The sequence below is a fragment of the Nothobranchius furzeri genome, chromosome 2 (assembly GCF_043380555.1).
Source record: "Nothobranchius furzeri strain GRZ-AD chromosome 2, NfurGRZ-RIMD1, whole genome shotgun sequence".
Taxonomy (NCBI): domain Eukaryota; kingdom Metazoa; phylum Chordata; class Actinopteri; order Cyprinodontiformes; family Nothobranchiidae; genus Nothobranchius; species Nothobranchius furzeri.
This window is the reverse complement of record NC_091742.1, coordinates 72,107,363-72,126,966: the sequence shown is the minus strand read 5'-3', so window position 1 is coordinate 72,126,966 and position 19,604 is coordinate 72,107,363. Positions and strand designations below refer to the sequence as shown.

General features: G+C 44.7%; 12 non-coding genes across 12 annotated transcripts; 3 read left to right on the top strand and 9 right to left on the bottom strand.

The window, feature by feature from the left end:
• Positions 1 to 1,506: 1,506 nt before the first annotated feature.
• On the bottom strand, positions 1,507 to 1,577 carry trnag-gcc (transfer RNA glycine (anticodon GCC)). Its single transcript has one exon. It is a non-coding gene; the product is annotated as a tRNA-Gly (tRNA).
• Positions 1,578 to 2,830: 1,253 nt separating this feature from the next.
• Positions 2,831 to 2,902, top strand: trnad-guc (transfer RNA aspartic acid (anticodon GUC)). Its single transcript has one exon. It is a non-coding gene; the product is annotated as a tRNA-Asp (tRNA).
• Positions 2,903 to 3,708: 806 nt separating this feature from the next.
• Positions 3,709 to 3,779, bottom strand: trnag-gcc (transfer RNA glycine (anticodon GCC)). The gene has a single exon. It is a non-coding gene; the product is annotated as a tRNA-Gly (tRNA).
• A 1,252-nt stretch (positions 3,780 to 5,031) lies between these two features.
• Positions 5,032 to 5,103, top strand: trnad-guc (transfer RNA aspartic acid (anticodon GUC)). Its single transcript has one exon. It is a non-coding gene; the product is annotated as a tRNA-Asp (tRNA).
• Positions 5,104 to 5,909: 806 nt separating this feature from the next.
• Positions 5,910 to 5,980, bottom strand: trnag-gcc (transfer RNA glycine (anticodon GCC)). The gene has a single exon. It is a non-coding gene; the product is annotated as a tRNA-Gly (tRNA).
• Positions 5,981 to 8,110: 2,130 nt separating this feature from the next.
• Positions 8,111 to 8,181, bottom strand: trnag-gcc (transfer RNA glycine (anticodon GCC)). The gene has a single exon. It is a non-coding gene; the product is annotated as a tRNA-Gly (tRNA).
• A 2,128-nt stretch (positions 8,182 to 10,309) lies between these two features.
• trnag-gcc (transfer RNA glycine (anticodon GCC)) lies at positions 10,310 to 10,380 on the bottom strand. Its single transcript has one exon. It is a non-coding gene; the product is annotated as a tRNA-Gly (tRNA).
• Positions 10,381 to 12,508: 2,128 nt separating this feature from the next.
• trnag-gcc (transfer RNA glycine (anticodon GCC)) lies at positions 12,509 to 12,579 on the bottom strand. Its single transcript has one exon. It is a non-coding gene; the product is annotated as a tRNA-Gly (tRNA).
• Positions 12,580 to 14,707: 2,128 nt separating this feature from the next.
• trnag-gcc (transfer RNA glycine (anticodon GCC)) lies at positions 14,708 to 14,778 on the bottom strand. The gene has a single exon. It is a non-coding gene; the product is annotated as a tRNA-Gly (tRNA).
• A 1,251-nt stretch (positions 14,779 to 16,029) lies between these two features.
• Positions 16,030 to 16,101, top strand: trnad-guc (transfer RNA aspartic acid (anticodon GUC)). The gene has a single exon. It is a non-coding gene; the product is annotated as a tRNA-Asp (tRNA).
• An 806-nt stretch (positions 16,102 to 16,907) lies between these two features.
• On the bottom strand, positions 16,908 to 16,978 carry trnag-gcc (transfer RNA glycine (anticodon GCC)). Its single transcript has one exon. It is a non-coding gene; the product is annotated as a tRNA-Gly (tRNA).
• A 2,130-nt stretch (positions 16,979 to 19,108) lies between these two features.
• Positions 19,109 to 19,179, bottom strand: trnag-gcc (transfer RNA glycine (anticodon GCC)). Its single transcript has one exon. It is a non-coding gene; the product is annotated as a tRNA-Gly (tRNA).
• Positions 19,180 to 19,604: the final 425 nt, after the last annotated feature.

Here is a 19,604-nt window from a genome sequence, read left to right as displayed (position 1 = left end):
AAGAAAACTCAGAGCACACACAGAGGGATTAGATTGATAATTTGGTACATTGTAAACAACCTTAAACAGACAACGAACACATACTTTGCAAAGTGTGAGATACTTTGCAAAGGGTGAGAAGAATCAATCCACACCAGTCGAAAACCAGTTTCCTCTCACCCCGAGTCGAAACTCTGGAGTGAATTTATTTGCAAGAACACACACACACCCATAAATTCCTCAAAAACCCCCTTGGCCTCAGGAATCCACAGAAGACAAAAGGGATTCTTCAGATAATAGATCAACGAGTCTCTTGGCCAGGGCAAGACGGTGTTCCTGCAGAAGAGACTCCCGGTCTGGCCGGTTTGGCCTCCATATAATAGAACAAAAGTGCCTAAAGCATAAAGGAGTTGCTGCAAACATTTTAATGTAAATAAGTACCTCAAGCAGAAAGGAAGCCCTCAGGCAGAAAGGAATTCCTGCAAACATTTAGGGTGAGGTAACTCTGTTTGACAATCAGATTTATCTATCAATAAAAGTCACAAGTTGTACAAAGAACACTTTTTGGACCATGCATGTTGCCAATCGTGCAAAGCCAGCCAATGACATTTATATAGCGGGTGAGTAGTTGGCTGATATAGAATGTGAGTTCCTCGTTAGTATAGTGGACAGTATCCCTGCCTGTCACGCAGGAGACCGGGGTTCTATTCCCCGACGGGGAGACCGCGGTTAACTTTAGCTTGATGCATTGAACAAAATGGCCAATTTTGCACTTGACCATCACTTCAACTGCTGGTTTTTAACCCCAGGCCTCTTGCGTGGCAGCTGTTGAATGCTACCACTGGCCTATCAACCAGGACACGCTAAACTTTATGGCCTGCACGTATCACGCATGGCACAGTAAAATGTGCAGCCTTCATTTTCTTTTCACAATAGTTACTTCTACTTGTTTTTCACATTGTCCCTGAGGTCTCTACATGTTTGTAATGGAAGCTTTTTGTATTTTGATACGGCATCTTGTTGGAACTCAATTTAACTGTAAGTCGTTTTGTAAGTTGAACCTGAATGCATAAATCAACATTTTTTAGCTTGCTTTCCACATCAACTGCACCACCGTGTCTTCATTTACACTTATTCGTTGAACTGCAGTGATTGATCATTTGATATGTTTTTAGCTGTCATTTAGGACAGCCATTGGAACACAGGGTTTCTTCCTAATGTGTCGTTTTTCTCAGCATTTCTGTGGTGGAAACCTTTAGGATGTTCAAACCATCTTTACTCATTGCCACAGCTCCAAGGGTAACAAATAAATGCTGTCTGACGACAATTGTTGCACATCATGCAATGCCATCTGTTGGCATAGATGTTTCAAAAGGCCAGTTGAGGAATAGGCGCATGATGAGTAAGAGGTCTTTGTTCGTATTGGTAAGCGAATCACTGCCTGTCACATGAGACACTTGGATTATAGATGACTACTAACTTTGATCGATGCATTGGACAGGCCTTTGAATTCTATCCAACAGAGGTTGCATTGGCCGGGAATCGAACCCGGGCCTCCCGCGTGGCAGGCGAGAATCCTACCACTGGACCACCAATGCACACAAGCGCATTAGCAACACCAGTACTCATGGTGCACAGGACGGTAACACGAGCAGGCTTTTTTTTTTTCTTTTCGGTACTGGACTTCTAGCCTTTGGGTATCACGATTGTTACACTTTCTGCCTGTTAATTTGCTCAGCATTTCTGTGGTGACAAACATGAGGACCTTCAAAGAAGGTTTACCCATTGTAAACATCACAAGTTGTACAAATAACACTTTTTGGACCATGCATGGGAGTCCAGGACAAGGTCCGGCGGCTATCAGTCCAGCCCTTAACCGGGGCCCGAAATGACTTTCGTGCGTGGATGGCAAAATCACCACCAGCATAAAACCACACTGTCGACTGGTTATTAAAAAAGTTAAAAGGTGCAATTTAATTTAGGTACTCACTCTCTCCCTGAGTGGCAGACTCGCCCTGAGTCCGTGCGCGAGAGCCTGTTAATGGAAGTTCGTCTGCGGAGATAAACAGCCGGCCGATGGGGCAATTCTCAGCCCCCCGGACTTTGATGAGGAAGTGGCGCCATGCGGCTCTCCGAAGGCGAACTCCCACCGAAGGGATCTGCTCTCCCGGGTTTCAGCACCAAAAACGTTGGGTAATTTTTATTTGTCCTGTATTACCTCAAAGAAAACTCAGAGCACACATAGAGGGATTAGATTGATAATTTGGTACATTGTAAACAACCTTAAACAGACAACAAACACATACTTTGCAAAGTGTGAGATACTTTGCAAAGGGTGAGAAGAATCAATCCACACCAGTCGAAAACCAGTTTCCTCTCACCCCGAGTCGAAACTCTGGAGTGAATTTATTTGCAAGAACACACACACACCCATAAATTCCTCAAAAACCCCCTTGGCCTCAGGAATCCACAGAAGACAAAAGGGATTCTTCAGATAATAGATCAACGAGTCTCTTGGCCAGGGCAAGACGGTGTTCCTGCAGAAGAGACTCCCGGTCTGGCCGGTTTGGCCTCCATATAATAGAACAAAAGTGCCTAAAGCATAAAGGAGTTGCTGCAAACATTTTAATGTAAATAAGTACCTCAAGCAGAAAGGAAGCCCTCAGGCAGAAAGGAATTCCTGCAAACATTTAGGGTGAGGTAACTCTGTTTGACAATCAGATTTATCTATCAGTAAAAGTCACAAGTTGTACAAATAACACTTTTTGGACCATGCATGTTGCCAATCGTGCAAAGCCAGCCAATGACATTTATATAGCGGGTGAGTAGTTGGCTGATACAGAATGTGAGTTCCTCGTTAGTATAGTGGACAGTATCCCCGCCTGTCACGCGGGAGACCGGGGTTCGATTCCCCGACGGGGAGACCGCAGTTAACTTTAGCTTGATGCATTGAACAAAATGGCCAATTTTGCACTTGACCATCACTTCAACTGCTGGTTTTTAACCCCAGGCCTCTTGCGTGGCAGCTGTTGAATGCTACCACTGGCCTATCAACCAGGACACGCTAAACTTTATGGCCTGCACGTATCACGCATGGCACAGTAAAATGTGCAGCCTTCATTTTCTTTTCACAATAGTTACTTCTACTTGTTTTTCACATTGTCCCTGAGGTCTCTACATGTTTGTAATGGAAGCTTTTTGTATTTTGATACGGCATCTTGTTGGAACTCAATTTAACTGTAAGTTGTTTTGTAAGTTGAACCTGAATGCATAAATCAACATTTTTTAGCTTGCTTTCCACATCAACTGCACCACCGTGTCTTCATTTACACTTATTCGTTGAACTGCAGTGATTGATCATTTGATATGTTTTTTAGCTGTCATTTAGGGCAGCCATTGGAACACAGGGTTTCTTCCTAATGTGTCGTTTTTCTCAGCATTTCTGTGGTGGAAACCTTTAGGATGTTCAAACCATCTTTACTCATTGCCACAGCTCCAAGGGTAACCAATAAATGCTGTCTGACGACAATTGTTGCACATCATGCAATGCCATCTGTTGGCATAGATGTTTCAAAAGGCCAGTTGAGGAATAGGCGCATGAAGAGTAAGAGGTCTTTGTTCGTATTGGTGAGCGAATCACTGCCTGTCACATGAGAGACTTGGATTATAGATGACTACTAACTTTGATCGACTCATTGTTCAGACCTTGGAATTCTATCCAACAGAGGTTGCATTGGCCGGGAATCGAACCCGGGCCTCCCGCGTGGCAGGCGAGAATCATACCACTGGACCACCAATGCACACAAGCGCATTAGCAACACCAGTACTCTTGGTGCACAGGACGGTAACACGAGCAGGCTTTTTTTTTTTCTTTTCGGTACTGGACTTCTAGCCTTTGGGTATCACGATTGTTACACTTTCTGCCTGTTAATTTGCTCAGCATTTCTGTGGTGACAAACATGAGGACCTTCAAAGAAGGTTTACCCATTGTAAACATCACAAGTTGTACAAATAACACTTTTTGGACCATGCATGGGAGTCCAGGACAAGGTCCGGCGGCTATCAGTCCAGCCCTTAACCGGGGCCCGAAATGACTTTCGTGCGTGGATGGCAAAATCACCACCAGCATAAAACCACACTGTCGACTGGTTATTAAAAAATTAAAGGGTGCAATTTAATTTAGGTACTCACTCTCTCCCTGAGTGGCAGACTCGCCCTGAGTCCGTGCGCGAGAGCCTGTTAATGGAAGTTCGTCTGCGGAGATAAACAGCCGGCCGATGGGGCAATTCTCAGCCCCCCGGACTTTGATGAGGAAGTGGCGCCATGCGGCTCTCCGAAGGCGAACTCCCACCGAAGGGATCTGCTCTCCTGGGTTTCAGCACCAAAAACGTTGGGTAATTTTTATTTGTCCTGTATTACCTCAAAGAAAACTCAGAGCACACATAGAGGGATTAGATTGATAATTTGGTACATTGTAAACAACCTTAAACAGACAACAAACACATACTTTGCAAAGTGTGAGATACTTTGCAAAGGGTGAGAAGAATCAATCCACACCAGTCGAAAACCAGTTTCCTCTCACCCCGAGTCGAAACTCTGGAGTGAATTTATTTGCAAGAACACACACACACCCATAAATTCCTCAAAAACCCCCTTGGCCTCAGGAATCCACAGAAGACAAAAGGGATTCTTCAGATAATAGATCAACGAGTCTCTTGGCCAGGGCAAGACGGTGTTCCTGCAGAAGAGACTCCCGGTCTGGCCGGTTTGGCCTCCATATAATAGAACAAAAGTGCCTAAAGCATAAAGGAGTTGCTGCAAACATTTTAATGTAAATAAGTACCTCAAGCAGAAAGGAAGCCCTCAGGCAGAAAGGAATTCCTGCAAACATTTAGGGTGAGGTAACTCTGTTTGACAATCAGATTTATCTATCAGTAAAAGTCACAAGTTGTACAAATAACACTTTTTGGACCATGCATGTTGCCAATCGTGCAAAGCCAGCCAATGACATTTATATAGCGGGTGAGTAGTTGGCTGATACAGAATGTGAGTTCCTCGTTAGTATAGTGGACAGTATCCCTGCCTGTCACGCGGGAGACCGGGGTTCGATTCCCCGACGGGGAGACCGCAGTTAACTTTAGCTTGATGCATTGAACAAAATGGTCAATTTTGCACTTGACCATCACTTCAACTGCTGGTTTTTAACCCCAGGCCTCTTGCGTGGCAGCTGTTGAATGCTACCACTGGCCTATCAACCAGGACACGCTAAACTTTATGGCCTGCACGTATCACGCATGGCACAGTAAAATGTGCAGCCTTCATTTTCTTTTCACAATAGTTACTTCTACTTGTTTTTCACATTGTCCCTGAGGTCTCTACATGTTTGTAATGGAAGCTTTTTGTATTTTGATACGGCATCTTGTTGGAACTCAATTTAACTGTAAGTTGTTTTGTAAGTTGAACCTGAATGCATAAATCAACATTTTTTAGCTTGCTTTCCACATCAACTGCACCACCGTGTCTTCATTTACACTTATTCGTTGAACTGCAGTGATTGATCATTTGATATGTTTTTTAGCTGTCATTTAGGGCAGCCATTGGAACACAGGGTTTCTTCCTAATGTGTCGTTTTTCTCAGCATTTCTGTGGTGGAAACCTTTAGGATGTTCAAACCATCTTTACTCATTGCCACAGCTCCAAGGGTAACCAATAAATGCTGTCTGACGACAATTGTTGCACATCATGCAATGCCATCTGTTGGCATAGATGTTTCAAAAGGCCAGTTGAGGAATAGGCGCATGAAGAGTAAGAGGTCTTTGTTCGTATTGGTGAGCGAATCACTGCCTGTCACATGAGAGACTTGGATTATAGATGACTACTAACTTTGATCGACTCATTGGACAGGCCTTGGAATTCTATCCAACAGAGGTTGCATTGGCCGGGAATCGAACCCGGGCCTCCCGCGTGGCAGGCGAGAATCATACCACTGGACCACCAATGCACACAAGCGCATTAGCAACACCAGTACTCTTGGTGCACAGGACGGTAACACGAGCAGGCTTTTTTTTTTTCTTTTCGGTACTGGACTTCTAGCCTTTGGGTATCACGATTGTTACACTTTCTGCCTGTTAATTTGCTCAGCATTTCTGTGGTGAAGAACATGAGGACCTTCAAAGAAGGTTTACCCATTGTAAACATCACAAGTTGTACAAATAACACTTTTTGGACCATGCATGGGAGTCCAGGACAAGGTCCGGCGGCTATCAGTCCAGCCCTTAACCGGGGCCCGAAATGACTTTCGTGCGTGGATGGCAAAATCACCACCAGCATAAAACCACACTGTCGACTGGTTATTAAAAAATTAAAGGGTGCAATTTAATTTAGGTACTCACTCTCTCCCTGAGTGGCAGACTCGCCCTGAGTCCGTGCGCGAGAGCCTGTTAATGGAAGTTCGTCTGCGGAGATAAACAGCCGGCCGATGGGGCAATTCTCAGCCCCCCGGACTTTGATGAGGAAGTGGCGCCATGCGGCTCTCCGAAGGCGAACTCCCACCGAAGGGATCTGCTCTCCTGGGTTTCAGCACCAAAAACGTTGGGTAATTTTTATTTGTCCTGTATTACCTCAAAGAAAACTCAGAGCACACATAGAGGGATTAGATTGATAATTTGGTACATTGTAAACAACCTTAAACAGACAACAAACACATACTTTGCAAAGTGTGAGATACTTTGCAAAGGGTGAGAAGAATCAATCCACACCAGTCGAAAACCAGTTTCCTCTCACCCCGAGTCGAAACTCTGGAGTGAATTTATTTGCAAGAACACACACACACCCATAAATTCCTCAAAAACCCCCTTGGCCTCAGGAATCCACAGAAGACAAAAGGGATTCTTCAGATAATAGATCAACGAGTCTCTTGGCCAGGGCAAGACGGTGTTCCTGCAGAAGAGACTCCCGGTCTGGCCGGTTTGGCCTCCATATAATAGAACAAAAGTGCCTAAAGCATAAAGGAGTTGCTGCAAACATTTTAATGTAAATAAGTACCTCAAGCAGAAAGGAAGCCCTCAGGCAGAAAGGAATTCCTGCAAACATTTAGGGTGAGGTAACTCTGTTTGACAATCAGATTTATCTATCAGTAAAAGTCACAAGTTGTACAAATAACACTTTTTGGACCATGCATGTTGCCAATCGTGCAAAGCCAGCCAATGACATTTATATAGCGGGTGAGTAGTTGGCTGATACAGAATGTGAGTTCCTCGTTAGTATAGTGGACACTATCCCCGCCTGTCACGCGGGAGACCGGGGTTCGATTCCCCGACGGGGAGACCGCAGTTAACTTTAGCTTGATGCATTGAACAAAATGGCCAATTTTGCACTTGACCATCACTTCAACTGCTGGTTTTAGACCCCAGGCCTCTTGCGTGGCAGCTGTTGAATGCTACCACTGGCCTATCAACCAGGACACGCTAAACTTTATGGCCTGCACGTATCACGCATGGCACAGTAAAATGTGCAGCCTTCATTTTCTTTTCACAATAGTTACTTCTACTTGTTTTTCACATTGTCCCTGAGGTCTCTACATGTTTGTAATGGAAGCTTTTTGTATTTTGATACGGCATCTTGTTGGAACTCAATTTAACTGTAAGTTGTTTTGTAAGTTGAACCTGAATGCATAAATCAACATTTTTTAGCTTGCTTTCCACATCAACTGCACCACCGTGTCTTCATTTACACTTATTCGTTGAACTGCAGTGATTGATCATTTGATATGTTTTTTAGCTGTCATTTAGGGCAGCCATTGGAACACAGGGTTTCTTCCTAATGTGTCATTTTTCTCAGCATTTCTGTGGTGGAAACCTTTAGGATGTTCAAACCATCTTTACTCATTGCCACAGCTCCAAGGGTAACCAATAAATGCTGTCTGACGACAATTGTTGCACATCATGCAATGCCATCTGTTGGCATATATGTTTCTAAAGGTCAGTTGAGGAATAGGCGCATGAAGAGTAAGAGGTCTTTGTTCGTATTGGTGAGCGAATCACTGCCTGTCACATGAGAGACTTGGATTATAGATGACTACTAACTTTGATCGACTCATTGGACAGGCCTTGGAATTCTATCCAACAGAGGTTGCATTGGCCGGGAATCGAACCCGGGCCTCCCGCGTGGCAGGCGAGAATCCTACCACTGGACCAACAATGCACACAAGCGCATTAGCAACGCCAGTACTCTTGGTGCACAGGACGGTAACACGAGCAGGCTTTTTTTTTCTTTTCGGTACTGGACTTCTAGCCTTTGGGTATCACGATTGTTACATTCTCTGCCTGTTAATTTGCTCAGCATTTCTGTGGTGACAAACATGAGGACCTTCAAAGAAGGTTTACCCATTGTAAAGATCACAAGTTGTACAAATAACACTTTTTGGACCATGCATGGGAGTCCAGGACAAGGTCCGGCGGCTATCAGTCCAGCCCTTAACCGGGGCCCGAAACGACTTTCGTGCGTGGATGGCAAAATCACCACCAGCGTAAAACCACACTGTCGACTGGTTATTAAAAAATTAAAGGGTGCAATTTAATTTAGGTACTCACTCTCTCCCTGAGTGGCAGACTCGCCCTGAGTCCGTGCGCGAGAGCCTGTTAATGGAAGTTCGTCTGCGGAGATAAACAGCCGGCCGATGGGGCAATTCTAAGCCCCCCGGACTTTGATGAGGAAGTGGCGCCATGCGGCTCTCCGAAGGCGAACTCCCACTGAAGGGATCTGATCTCCCGGGTTTCAGCACCAAAATCGTTGGGTAATTTTTATTTCTCCTGTATTACCTCAAAGAAAACTCAGAGCACACACAGAGGGATTAGATTGATAATTTGGTACATTGTAAACAACCTTGAACAGACAACGAACACATACTTTGCAAAGTGTGAGATACTTTGCAAAGGGTGAGAAGAATCAATCCACACCAGTTGAAAACCAGTTTCCTCTCACCCCGAGTCAAAACTCTGGATTGAATTTATTTGCAAGAACACACACACACCCATAAATTCCTCAAAAAACCCCTTGGCCTCAGGAATCCACAGAAGACAAAAGGGATTCTTCAGATAATAGATCAACGAGTCTCTTGGCCAGGGCAAGACGGTGTTCCTGCAGAAGAGACTCCCGGTCTGGCCGGTTTGGCCTCCATATAATAGAACAAAAGGGCCTAAAGCTTAAAGGAGTTGCTGCAAACATTTTAATGTAAATAAGTACCTCAAGCAGAAAGGAAGCCCTCAGGCAGAAAGGAATTCCTGCAAACATTTAGGGTGAGGTAACTCTGTTTGACAATCAGATTTATCTATCAATAAAAGTCACAAGTTGTACAAATAACACTTTTTGGACCATGCATGTTGCCAATCGTGCAAAGCCAGCCAATGACATTTATATATCGGGTGAGCAGTTGGCTGATACAGAATGAGAGTTCCTCGTTAGTATAGTGGACAGTAACTCCGCCTGTCACGCGGGAGACCGGGGTTCGATTCCCCAACGGGGAGACCGCAGTTAACTTTAGCTTGATGCATTGAACAAAATGGCCAATTTTGCACTTGACCATCACTTCAACTGCTGGTATTTAACCCCAGGCCTCTTGCGTGGCAGCTGTTGAATGCTACCACTGGCCTATCAACCAGGACACGCTAACCTTTATGGCCTGCACGTATCACGCATGGCACAGTAAAATGTGCAGCCTTCATTTTCTTTTCACAATAGTTACTTCTACTTGTTTTTCACATTGTCCCTGAGGTCTCTACATGTTTGTAATGGAAGCTTTTTGTATTTTGATACGGCATCTTGTTGGAACTCAATTTAACTGTAAGTCGTTTTGTAAGTTGAACCTGAATGCATAAATCAACATTTTTTAGCTTGCTTTCCACATCAACTGCACCACCGTGTCTTCATTTACACTTATTCGTTGAACTGAAGTGATTGATCATTTGATATGTTTTTTAACTGTCATTTAGGGCAGCCATTGGAACACAGGGTTTCTTCCTAATGTGTCGTTTTTCTCAGCATTTCTGTGGTGGAAACCTTTAGGATGTTCAAACCATCTTTACTCATTGCCACAGCTCCAAGGGTAACCAATAAATGCTGTCTGACGACAATTGTTGCACATCATGCAATGCCATCTGTTGGCATAGATGTTTCAAAAGGCCAGTTGAGGAATAGGCACATGATTAGTAAGAGGTCTTTGTTCGTATTGGTGAGCGAAACACTGCCTGTCACATGAGAGACTTGGATTATAGATGCCTACTAACTTTGATCGATGCATTGGACAGGCCTTGGAATTCTATCCAACAGAGGCTGCATTGGCCGGGAATCGAACCCGGGCCTCCCGCATGGCAGGCGAGAATCCTACCACTGGACCACCAATGCACACAAGCGCATTAGCAACGCCAGTACTCTTGGTGCACAGGACGGTAACACGAGCAGGCTTTTTTTTTCTTTTCGGTACTGGACTTCTAGCCTTTGGGTATCACGATTGTTACATTCTCTGCCTGTTAATTTGCTCAGCATTTCTGTGGTGACAAACATGAGGACCTTCAAAGAAGGTTTACCCATTGTAAACATCACAAGTTGTACAAATAACACTTTTTGGACCATGCATGGGAGTCCAGGACAAGGTCCGGCGGCTATCAGTCCAGCCCTTAACCGGGGCCCGAAACGACTTTCGTGCGTGGATGGCAAAATCACCACCAGCGTAAAACCACACTGTCGACTGGTTATTAAAAAATTAAAGGGTGCAATTTAATTTAGGTACTCACTCTCTCCCTGAGTGGCAGACTCGCCCTGAGTCCGTGCGCGAGAGCCTGTTAATGGAAGTTCGTCTGCGGAGATAAACAGCCGGCCGATGGGGCAATTCTAAGCCCCCCGGACTTTGATGAGGAAGTGGCGCCATGCGGCTCTCCGAAGGCGAACTCCCACTGAAGGGATCTGCTCTCCCGGGTTTCAGCACCAAAAACGTTGGGTAATTTTTATTTGTCCTGTATTACCTCAAAGAAAACTCAGAGCACACATAGAGGGATTAGATTGATAATTTGGTACATTGTAAACAACCTTAAACAGACAACAAACACATACTTTGCAAAATGTGAGATACTTTGCAAAGGGTGAGAAGAATCAATCCACACCAGTCGAAAACCAGTTTCCTCTCACCCCGAGTCGAAACTCTGGAGTGAATTTATTTGCAAGAACACACACACACCCATAAATTCCTCAAAAACCCCCTTGGCCTCAGGAATCCACAGAAGACAAAAAGGATTCTTCAGATAATAGATCAACGAGTCTCTTGGCCAGGGCAAGACGGTGTTCCTGCAGAAGAGACTCCCGGTCTGGCCGGTTTGGCCTCCATATAATAGAACAAAAGTGCCTAAAGCATAAAGGAGTTGCTGCAAACATTTTAATGTAAATAAGTACCTCAAGCAGAAAGGAAGCCCTCAGGCAGAAAGGAATTCCTGCAAACATTTAGGGTGAGGTAACTCTGTTTGACAATCAGATTTATCTATCAATAAAAGTCACAAGTTGTACAAATAACACTTTTTGGACCATGCATGTTGCCAATCGTGCAAAGCCAGCCAATGACATTTATATATCGGGTGAGTAGTTGGCTGATACAGAATGAGAGTTCCTCGTTAGTATAGTGGACAGTAACTCCGCCTGTCACGCGGGAGACCGGGGTTCGATTCCCCGACGGGGAGACTGCAGTTAACTTTAGCTTGATGCATTGAACAAAATGGCCAATTTTGCACTTGACCATCACTCCAACTGCTGGTATTTAACCCCAGGCCTCTTGCGTGGCAGCTGTTGAATGCTACCACTGGCCTATCAACCAGGACACGCTAACCTTTATGGCCTGCACGTATCACGCATGGCACAGTAAAATGTGCAGCCTTCATTTTCTTTTCACAATAGTTACTTCTACTTGTTTTTCACATTGTCCCTAAGGTCTCTACATGTTTGTAATGGAAGCTTTTTGTATTTTGATACGGCATCTTGTTGGAACTCAATTTAACTGTAAGTCGTTTTGTAAGTTGAACCTGAATGCATAAATCAACATTTTTTAGCTTGCTTTCCACATCAACTGCACCACCGTGTCTTCATTTACACTTATTCGTTGAACTGCAGTGATTGATCATTTGATATGTTTTTTAGCTGTCATTTAGGGCAGCCATTGGAACACAGGGTTTCTTCCTAATGTGTCGTTTTTCTCAGCATTTCTGTGGTGGAAACCTTTAGGATGTTCAAACCATCTTTACTCATTGCCACAGCTCCAAGGGTAACCAATAAATGCTGTCTGACGACAATTGTTGCACATCATGCAATGCCATCTGTTGGCATAGATGTTTCAAAAGGCCAGTTGAGGAATAGGCACATGATTAGTAAGAGGTCTTTGTTCGTATTGGTGAGCGAAACACTGCCTGTCACATGAGAGACTTGGATTATAGATGCCTACTAACTTTGATCGATGCATTGGACAGGCCTTGGAATTCTATCCAACAGAGGCTGCATTGGCCGGGAATCGAACCCGGGCCTCCCGCATGGCAGGCGAGAATCCTACCACTGGACCACCAATGCACACAAGCGCATTAGCAACGCCAGTACTCTTGGTGCACAGGACGGTAACACGAGCAGGCTTTTTTTTTCTTTTCGGTACTGGACTTCTAGCCTTTGGGTATCACGATTGTTACATTCTCTGCCTGTTAATTTGCTCAGCATTTCTGTGGTGACAAACATGAGGACCTTCAAAGAAGGTTTACCCATTGTAAACATCACAAGTTGTACAAATAACACTTTTTGGACCATGCATGGGAGTCCAGGACAAGGTCCGGCGGCTATCAGTCCAGCCCTTAACCGGGGCCCGAAACGACTTTCGTGCGTGGATGGCAAAATCACCACCAGCGTAAAACCACACTGTCGACTGGTTATTAAAAAATTAAAGGGTGCAATTTAATTTAGGTACTCACTCTCTCCCTGAGTGGCAGACTCGCCCTGAGTCCGTGCGCGAGAGCCTGTTAATGGAAGTTCGTCTGCGGAGATAAACAGCCGGCCGATGGGGCAATTCTAAGCCCCCCGGACTTTGATGAGGAAGTGGCGCCATGCGGCTCTCCGAAGGCGAACTCCCACTGAAGGGATCTGCTCTCCCGGGTTTCAGCACCAAAAACGTTGGGTAATTTTTATTTGTCCTGTATTACCTCAAAGAAAACTCAGAGCACACATAGAGGGATTAGATTGATAATTTGGTACATTGTAAACAACCTTAAACAGACAACAAACACATACTTTGCAAAATGTGAGATACTTTGCAAAGGGTGAGAAGAATCAATCCACACCAGTCGAAAACCAGTTTCCTCTCACCCCGAGTCGAAACTCTGGAGTGAATTTATTTGCAAGAACACACACACACCCATAAATTCCTCAAAAACCCCCTTGGCCTCAGGAATCCACAGAAGACAAAAAGGATTCTTCAGATAATAGATCAACGAGTCTCTTGGCCAGGGCAAGACGGTGTTCCTGCAGAAGAGACTCCCGGTCTGGCCGGTTTGGCCTCCATATAATAGAACAAAAGTGCCTAAAGCATAAAGGAGTTGCTGCAAACATTTTAATGTAAATAAGTACCTCAAGCAGAAAGGAAGCCCTCAGGCAGAAAGGAATTCCTGCAAACATTTAGGGTGAGGTAACTCTGTTTGACAATCAGATTTATCTATCAGTAAAAGTCACAAGTTGTACAAATAACACTTTTTGGACCATGCATGTTGCCAATCGTGCAAAGCCAGCCAATGACATTTATATATCGGGTGAGTAGTTGGCTGATACAGAATGAGAGTTCCTCGTTAGTATAGTGGACAGTAACTCCGCCTGTCACGCGGGAGACCGGGGTTCGATTCCCCGACGGGGAGACCGCAGTTAACTTTAGCTTGATGCATTGAACAAAATGGCCAATTTTGCACTTGACCATCACTCCAACTGCTGGTATTTAACCCCAGGCCTCTTGCGTGGCAGCTGTTGAATGCTACCACTGGCCTATCAACCAGGACACGCTAACCTTTATGGCCTGCACGTATCACGCATGGCACAGTAAAATGTGCAGCCTTCATTTTCTTTTCACAATAGTTACTTCTACTTGTTTTTCACATTGTCCCTAAGGTCTCTACATGTTTGTAATGGAAGCTTTTTGTATTTTGATACGGCATCTTGTTGGAACTCAATTTAACTGTAAGTCGTTTTGTAAGTTGAACCTGAATGCATAAATCAACATTTTTTAGCTTGCTTTCCACATCAACTGCACCACCGTGTCTTCATTTACACTTATTCGTTGAACTGCAGTGATTGATCATTTGATATGTTTTTTAGCTGTCATTTAGGGCAGCCATTGGAACACAGGGTTTCTTCCTAATGTGTCGTTTTTCTCAGCATTTCTGTGGTGGAAACCTTTAGGATGTTCAAACCATCTTTACTCATTGCCACAGCTCCAAGGGTAACCAATAAATGCTGTCTGACGACAATTGTTGCACATCATGCAATGCCATCTGTTGGCATAGATGTTTCAAAAGGCCAGTTGAGGAATAGGCGCATGAAGAGTAAGAGGTATTTGTTCGTATTGGTGAGCGAATCACTGCCTGTCACATGAGAGACTTGGATTATAGATGACTACTAACTTTGATCAATGCATTGGACAGGCCTTGGAATTCTATCCAACAGAGGTTGCATTGGCCGGGAATCGAACCCGGGCCTCCCGCGTGGCAGGCGAGAATCCTACCACTGGACCACCAATGCACACAAGCGCATTAGCAACGCCAGTACTCTTGGTGCACAGGACGGTAACACGAGCAGGCTTTTTTTTTTCTTTTCGGTACTGGACTTCTAGCCTTTGGGTATCACGATTGTTACATTCTCTGCCTGTTAATTTGCTCAGCATTTCTGTGGTGACAAACATGAGGACCTTCAAAGAAGGTTTACCCATTGTAAACATCACAAGTTGTACAAATAACACTTTTTGGACCATGCATGGGAGTCCAGGACAAGGTCCGGCGGCTATCAGTCCAGCCCTTAACCGGGGCCCGAAACGACTTCCGTGCGTGGATGGCAAAATCACCACCAGCATAAAAACACACTGTCGACTGGTTATTAAAAAATTAAAGGGTGCAATTTAATTTAGATACTCACTCTCTCCCTGAGTGGCAGACTCGCCCTGAGTCCGTGCGCGAGAGCCTGTTAATGGAAGTTCGTCTGCGGAGATAAACAGCCGGCCGATGGGGCAATTCTAAGCCCCCCGGACTTTGATGAGGAAGTGGCGCCATGCGGCTCTCCGAAGGCGAACTCCCACTGAAGGGATCTGCTCTCCCGGGTTTCAGCACCAAAAACGTTGGGTAATTTTTATTTGTCCTGTATTACCTCAAAGAAAACTCAGAGCACACATAGAGGGATTAGATTGATAATTTGGTACATTGTAAACAACCTTAAACAGACAACAAACACATACTTTGCAAAGTGTGAGATACTTTGCAAAGGGTGAGAAGAATCAATCCACACCAGTCGAAAACCAGTTTCCTCTCACCCCGAGTCGAAACTCTGGAGTGAATTTATTTGCAAGAACACACACACACCCATAAATTCCTCAAAAACCCCCTTGGCCTCAGGAATCCACAGAAGACAAAAGGGATTCTTCAGATAATAGATCAACGAGTCTCTTGGCCAGGGCAAGACGGTGTTCCTGCAGAAGAGACTCCCGGTCTGGCCGGTTTGGCCTCCATATAATAGAACAAAAGTGCCTAAAGCATAAAGGAGTTGCTGCAAACATTTTAATGTAAATAAGTACCTCAAGCAGAAAGGAAGCCCTCAGGCAGAAAGGAATTCCTGCAAACATTTAGGGTGAGGTAACTCTGTTTGACAATCAGATTTATCTATCAGTAAAAGTCACAAGTTGTACAAATAACACTTTTTGGACCATGCATGTTGCCAATCGTGCAAAGCCAGCCAATGACATTTATATAGCGGGTGAGTAGTTGGCTGATACAGAATGTGAGTTCCTCGTTAGTATAGTGGACAGTATCCCCGCCTGTCACGCGGGAGACCGGGGTTCGATTCCCCGACGGGGAGACCGCAGTTAACTTTAGCTTGATGCATTGAACAAAATGGCCAATTTTGCACTTGACCATCACTTCAACTGCTGGTTTTTAACCCCAGGCCTCTTGCGTGGCAGCTGTTGAATGCTACCACTGGCCTATCAACCAGGACACGCTAAACTTTATGGCCTGCACGTATCACGCATGGCACAGTAAAATGTGCAGCCTTCATTTTCTTTTCACAATAGTTACTTCTACTTGTTTTTCACATTGTCCCTGAGGTCTCTACATGTTTGTAATGGAAGCTTTTTGTATTTTGATACGGCATCTTGTTGGAACTCAATTTAACTGTAAGTTGTTTTGTAAGTTGAACCTGAATGCATAAATCAACATTTTTTAGCTTGCTTTCCACATCAACTGCACCACCGTGTCTTCATTTACACTTATTCGTTGAACTGCAGTGATTGATCATTTGATATGTTTTTTAGCTGTCATTTAGGGCAGCCATTGGAACACAGGGTTTCTTCCTAATGTGTCGTTTTTCTCAGCATTTCTGTGGTGGAAACCTTTAGGATGTTCAAACCATCTTTACTCATTGCCACAGCTCCAAGGGTAACCAATAAATGCTGTCTGACGACAATTGTTGCACATCATGCAATGCCATCTGTTGGCATAGATGTTTCAAAAGGCCAGTTGAGGAATAGGCGCATGAAGAGTAAGAGGTCTTTGTTCGTATTGGTGAGCGAATCACTGCCTGTCACATGAGAGACTTGGATTATAGATGACTACTAACTTTGATCGACTCATTGGACAGGCCTTGGAATTCTATCCAACAGAGGTTGCATTGGCCGGGAATCGAACCCGGGCCTCCCGCGTGGCAGGCGAGAATCCTACCACTGGACCACCAATGCACACAAGCGCATTAGCAACACCAGTACTCTTGGTGCACAGGACGGTAACACGAGCAGGCTTTTTTTTTTTCTTTTCGGTACTGGACTTCTAGCCTTTGGGTATCACGATTGTTACATTCTCTGCCTGTTAATTTGCTCAGCATTTCTGTGGTGACAAACATGAGGACCTTCAAAGAAGGTTTACCCATTGTAAAGATCACAAGTTGTACAAATAACACTTTTTGGACCATGCATGGGAGTCCAGGACAAGGTCCGGCGGCTATCAGTCCAGCCCTTAACCGGGGCCCGAAACGACTTTCGTGCGTGGATGGCAAAATCACCACCAGCGTAAAACCACACTGTCGACTGGTTATTAAAAAATTAAAGGGTGCAATTTAATTTAGGTACTCACTCTCTCCCTGAGTGGCAGACTCGCCCTGAGTCCGTGCGCGAGAGCCTGTTAATGGAAGTTCGTCTGCGGAGATAAACAGCCGGCCGATGGGGCAATTCTAAGCCCCCCGGACTTTGATGAGGAAGTGGCGCCATGCGGCTCTCCGAAGGCGAACTCCCACTGAAGGGATCTGATCTCCCGGGTTTCAGCACCAAAATCGTTGGGTAATTTTTATTTCTCCTGTATTACCTCAAAGAAAACTCAGAGCACACACAGAGGGATTAGATTGATAATTTGGTACATTGTAAACAACCTTGAACAGACAACGAACACATACTTTGCAAAGTGTGAGATACTTTGCAAAGGGTGAGAAGAATCAATCCACACCAGTTGAAAACCAGTTTCCTCTCACCCCGAGTCAAAACTCTGGATTGAATTTATTTGCAAGAACACACACACACCCATAAATTCCTCAAAAAACCCCTTGGCCTCAGGAATCCACAGAAGACAAAAGGGATTCTTCAGATAATAGATCAACGAGTCTCTTGGCCAGGGCAAGACGGTGTTCCTGCAGAAGAGACTCCCGGTCTGGCCGGTTTGGCCTCCATATAATAGAACAAAAGGGCCTAAAGCTTAAAGGAGTTGCTGCAAACATTTTAATGTAAATAAGTACCTCAAGCAGAAAGGAAGCCCTCAGGCAGAAAGGAATTCCTGCAAACATTTAGGGTGAGGTAACTCTGTTTGACAATCAGATTTATCTATCAATAAAAGTCACAAGTTGTACAAATAACACTTTTTGGACCATGCATGTTGCCAATCGTGCAAAGCCAGCCAATGACATTTATATATCGGGTGAGTAGTTGGCTGATACAGAATGAGAGTTCCTCGTTAGTATAGTGGACAGTAACTCCGCCTGTCACGCGGGAGACCGGGGTTCGATTCCCCAACGGGGAGACCGCTGTTAACTTTAGCTTGATGCATTGAACAAAATGGCCAATTTTGCACTTGACCATCACTTCAACTGCTGGTATTTAACCCCAGGCCTCTTGCGTGGCAGCTGTTGAATGCTACCACTGGCCTATCAACCAGGACACGCTAACCTTTATGGCCTGCACGTATCACGCATGGCACAGTAAAATGTGCAGCCTTCATTTTCTTTTCACAATAGTTACTTCTACTTGGTTTTCACATTGTCCCTGAGGTCTCTACATGTTTGTAATGGAAGCTTTTTGTATTTTGATACGGCATCTTGTTGGAAATCAATTTAACTGTAAGTCGTTTTGTAAGTTGAACCTGAATGCATAAATCAACATTTTTTAGCTTGCTTTCCACATCAACTGCACCACCGTGTCTTCATTTACACTTATTCGTTGAACTGCAGTGATTGATCATTTGATATGTTTTTTAGCTGTCATTTAGGACAGCCATTGGAACACAGGGTTTCTTCCTAATGTGTCGTTTTTCTCAGCATTTCTGTGGTGGAAACCTTTAGGATGTTCAAACCATCTTTACTCATTGCCACAGCTCCAAGGGTAACCAATAAATGCTGTCTGACGACAATTGTTGCACATCATGCAATGCCATCTGTTGGCATAGATGTTTCAAAAGGCCAGTTGAGGAATAGGCGCATGATGAGTAAGAGGTCTTTGTTCGTATTGGTAAGCGAATCACTGCCTGTCACATGAGACACTTGGATTATAGATGACTACCAACTTTGATCGATGCATTGGACAGGCCTTGGAATTCTATCCAACAGAGGTTGCATTGGCCGGGAATCGAACCCGGGCCTCCCGCGTGGCAGGCGAGAATCCTACCACTGGACCACCAATGCACACAAGCGCATTAGCAACGCCAGTACTCTTGGTGCACAGGACGGTAACACGGGCAGGCTTTTTTTTTCTTTTCGGTACTGGACTTCTAGCCTTTGGGTATCACGATTGTTACATTCTCTGCCTGTTAATTTGCTCAGCATTTCTGTGGTGACAAACATGAGGACCTTCAAAGAAGGTTTACCCATTGTAAACATCACAAGTTGTACAAATAACACTTTTTGGACCATGCATGGGAGTCCAGGACAAGGTCCGGCGGCTATCAGTCCAACCCTTAACCGGGGCCTGAAACGTCTTTCGTGCGTGGATGGCAAAATCACCACCAGCGTAAAACCACACTGTCAACTGGTTATTAAAAAATTAAAGGGTGCAATTTAATTTAGGTACTCACTCTCTCCCTGAGTGGCAGACTCGCCCTGAGTCCGTG